This window comes from Triticum urartu, chromosome 7 (genome assembly GCF_003073215.2).
Source record: "Triticum urartu cultivar G1812 chromosome 7, Tu2.1, whole genome shotgun sequence".
Lineage (NCBI taxonomy): Eukaryota > Viridiplantae > Streptophyta > Magnoliopsida > Poales > Poaceae > Triticum > Triticum urartu.
Window position 1 is genome coordinate 569,617,624 of NC_053028.1, and position 4,388 is coordinate 569,622,011.

Sequence of the window (4,388 nt, forward strand, 5' to 3'; positions counted from 1 at the left end):
AGCACATATGCCCGTGCGTTGCTACGGGGAAAAATTGATGTGTCCACTAACACGCCCATGAACGCGGCATGACAACATCCACCGGAAGTAAAAATACCTCACCCACCTGTTTTACTCACTAATAATTGCACAATCATGTTAATCATGTTCAAACTCATCGAGATCAACATGTTGTAGTCTAGTTCAAATTATTCAACCTGACATTAGTTTGAAATAATCAAAATTGACTTTATATCCCAACAATCTGCAATAACAACCAATAAACAATAAGCTTTAATAATAAACAATTACAACACAAATACAGTAGCTAGTAATTTCTATCCATCTCTCTAACTGTCTCTTCCCTTTGTACAATATAATGGCATCATCGCACAAATAATGGCAACATCAGTACACAGGAAAACGAACAAAATTGCTCCAAATCTCAATTCCAATCTATGTATTGCCATGTACAAAGTTTCCCCAAGTAGAGCGTAGGTGCCAAAGAAGAATGAGAAGAAGCCCCCCAAAAAAGCAAAAAGAATACAGCAGAAATAGAACACCACACAGCAGCAGCACACGATCTCAGTCTGAAAAAAGTGTGAGAAAGGAACTATTTACCTGATACAAAAAAAGACAATTCCCTATTGCATTAAAAGAAGCTATTGTGGCAATACAGGAGTTTATGGTAACCTCATATAGTCATGTGAAAATCTCAACGCATCTTTGCTTGAAATACTCTTCAGGTGATTTGCCAAAATTAGGTGTGCCATTATGCTTGGTAAACTCAACAATCCGCTTTCTGTAGTTCATTACCTACTACAGTATTTGGCAAACTGAAAATAATGTGTAGTGGAGGGCACAAGTGTACGTCAAAGGGGATCGTAAGCCAAAGTATGTTTAATAAATCACCATAGAAAAGCACAAACCTGAGTGTGCAAACAGAATTGTTGGCGATTGGAATGGACTTCGATGAAGAAAATTTCCGATCGACAATTTTAGATCACGAGAAATCACAAATTACTAACAGCTTCCTCCAGGAATCTGACATAAATACAACCCCAAAAGCAGTGATAAATGCTTCCCCCTTGAAGCAGTAAGGACAACTTACCATATCTATATACTTTCTTCTCTTAAGCTCATCTCCAACATAAATTCTCTGAAAATAAATACACCAAAGATGGATTTTTACCTTTCTTGGTACTTTAGCAATCCAAAGCTTCAGCCAACCATTGTGTAATTCTACTGAAGAAGACGTTCCACCTTTTTTATCCATGTTAATAATGAGATCTTCTTGCCTTTTCAGCTTGAACACGGAAGGCCCTGTATGCTTGTAGCAGCTTGGTAGTGACGCAGCTTGGGTGCGGATGTGGAAGGCCTCGACACCACGTTTGGGCATCATGCACACCTCCTTCTAGCGCTCGTCCTCGTCGAGCCCCACCAGCGGCTCCATGGCGTAGATTGTATCTACTGCTGTATCTTTTCGCATGAACAATTCAGTGTACAACGTGTACACACAACACACATCAGCTTGCTTCAGGAGCACATGAGGTCGTGATAGGTAACATAATTACGGTTAGGCAATATGTGTGTCGTTCAGTTCAACAAAATACCAATTTCATTTGGTCAAGTCTTAGATTTTGTTCTAAATAACCAAATTCACTCACGGATGTTCACGACTGTGAGAAGGCAGCCAACATGAGAATCCAAATCACTTGGGTTTGATCTATCATCCATGCCGCGTATGCTAACTCAATGCAGTAACATGGAATGACTCCATCTGCAGTTGCTTGATTTGCCACCATACCAAACTCTCCACCGCTTAGATCGACATAAAGGTGGTGACTGGAGTTTAGAGATTTTTCTTCATGGGAGTTATGCGGATGGACAGAGGAGAGTCTTGTTGTTAATTACGGGACCATACCCGGCGTTCCTACAGATCGGGGTCTCCTTCCACGGCGAGAAGGGCTGCCTCGAGGGCCTGGACTTGTTAGAATAGGCCAGCGACTTGGTGCTCCGGCGGCCTAGATCGGACATGATGAGGATGATGGACACAACCCTTCTTGGTGCTACTGTAAATTCTGTTGGGAAAATGCAATGCATCCCACTTCAGATGGTTCGTTTAGCTCTATAACAGATGGCCCAATATGATTGAATTAATTTATTAGCACTCATCAGTCACTAAATCATGAAAAATAACACTGTTCTTAATAGAGAAGAATAGAATAGAATTACTAACCTCCAGATTCTCGGTGCCATAGCATCACTATATGACCTCGGAAGAAGCAGTAAATTGGCTTGCAGGAAGCAGGCCACGGCCATGAGGTGCAGCACGTACATACACCACCTCATAGCAAACATCCGCCACCCTATGGATTCCTCATCAAATCAAATTATGAACAAACTGTGAGCATCTTTTATCTTAGCCTCATCTCTGAACATAGATGTAACCTGTACTACCTCAGCGTTGTCTTCCTGGTTAGGACAGATCACTGCATGAAACGTCACACATGATTAATCAGTCAAAAAGGACTATCCGAAAAATAAACCAAAACTTGTAGGATTGGCTAATACCTTTCTTTCACCACGCGTGCTTTCCATGAGATAAATCCATATTGTAGCGCAAGAAACAATCACAGGTTTCCAGCTTCTAAGGGCAACATTACCAATGTTTAAGGGATGTAAACCATTAACCATCAACATCCTTGTCTAGGCTAATGCCGCTAAGAATATTTTCCACATCCATATGCTGATTTACACAATATCATCATACAAAAAGAAAGCTTGATGATGCATTATACCAGCAAAACATGGACATAAACAAAGTTGAATCCTGACCAACATATACTGAAAACAAAAACTGAAACCAAATACAACTAAAGTTGCTCGTCTATTACCATCAAAACTAAAATACTTCGTATTATTCAGTTAGATCAAAACCGTTCTCTAGCACATCTCAAATGAAATATTTTGCTAATTCATGAATCAATCCACATGCATTATCCATCACATTAGTAAGTAGCATAGATACATGTCATTTTGTAGCTGAGAATAAATTAGAGAGAGATGTTTTCGGTGCATCAAAAGAGGAACTTTTGGTGGCTGCTCTCCATCAAATATCAATGGAATCTCAATACTAATTAGAGAAGGGAGAGGAACTTACAGTGGCTGCTCTGCATCAAATGTGTCAATGCAGCACATGTTTTTCCTCTTACCTAGGCCTTGTCCCATCGGCTGTCGTCCAGCAGCAGCAGTAGCACCACCGGAGCAAGCTACCACCGGGGCTCCAACCCAGCCCCGCAGGATCCCGCCGCCCCTTCCTGAAGTCTCCTTCCTTTCCTTCTTCCTCCCGGCTCTCTCTCATCTCTCTCTCTCTCTGACCGTACTCAAGAGAGCTGTTGCAGGAGACGGGCACCACCAGAACTTTCACGCCGCTTCTCGCGTCCTCTCCTCCCCTCTGTCCCTCACAGGTGCAGGGCCATCGTATCCTGGAGAGACTCCGCCAGAGCTCCCCATCTCGGTCGGAACCGGTGAGGAACGCCGCCGCCATGAACTTGGAGTTCAAGCCCCGCCGCCTGACCTCCTCCCGCGCTTCGTAGATCGCCTCCACACCGTCCCCTGAACAGGATCCGGACCTGCCTCGACTCCTCGACCGGATCTGGCCGGAGATCGCCGCCACCGCGCCCAGCGTTGTCTGGATCGTGACCCCATCTCGCTCGGAACAGATGTTGATGGACTGCGGGCTGATTATGTAAAATATGAGATGTTTTTCTTAAAAACATGCCGAACGAAACGTCTTTCACTTAATCGTGGACTGCGGGCTGATTATGTAAAATATGAGGTGTTTTTCTGAAAAACATGCCGAACGAAACGTTTTTCACTTAACCGTGGACTGCGGGTTGTATTACCCTAAATCACAGAGACGTTTTTGAAAAAACGCCACGATGGTAAACCCAAAGACTCAATCCGTACTTTATTATTATTACTAGCACATATGCCCATGCGTTGCAACGGGGAAAACAAATCCTCGCATGGTCCAAGCAACCCACCCGGGTTATCGCACTCGTTGCCACTCGTGGTCACATTGTCCACCTTTCACGACGAGCATGAATCACAGGCGATGAGTTTGACCATCACATTCTAGCACGCTGGTTCCGCAAACTCCTCCTGTTTGTCACAACAAAATAAATTATCCTCACACTCTTCTAAAAGAACAGAACACATCTAAACCGGTAAATATCTACCTGAAGAATTGTTACAACGAAATTATGCCATGCCTTTATGGTAGAAATTTTTTGGTTAAATTGAGACATAAATAAAAATATATTCTGTAAGCTAGTTAAATGGGGGAAAGTATCCCACACCCTCCTAAAATACAACAACTATCTAAAAGAATAAATGCCTGCCTA

The 4,388-nt window shown here is 42.8% G+C and overlaps 1 long non-coding RNA gene across 5 annotated transcripts; it reads right to left on the reverse strand.

Annotated features, from left to right (window-relative positions):
• Window positions 1-250: 250 nt before the first annotated feature.
• Window positions 251-3,733, reverse strand: LOC125520757. 5 transcript variants are annotated; one of them, XR_007288811.1, is made up of 4 exons: window positions 2,554-3,733; window positions 2,440-2,471; window positions 1,647-2,348; window positions 251-1,458 (listed from the first exon to the last, which is right to left on the reverse strand). It is a non-coding gene; the product is annotated as an uncharacterized LOC125520757 (long non-coding RNA). The 5 variants fall into 5 exon arrangements; XR_007288809.1 differs by having other exon boundaries at window positions 251-1,023; window positions 1,172-2,348; XR_007288810.1 differs by having other exon boundaries at window positions 251-815; window positions 909-2,348.
• Between the last annotated feature and the right edge of the window lie 655 nt (window positions 3,734-4,388).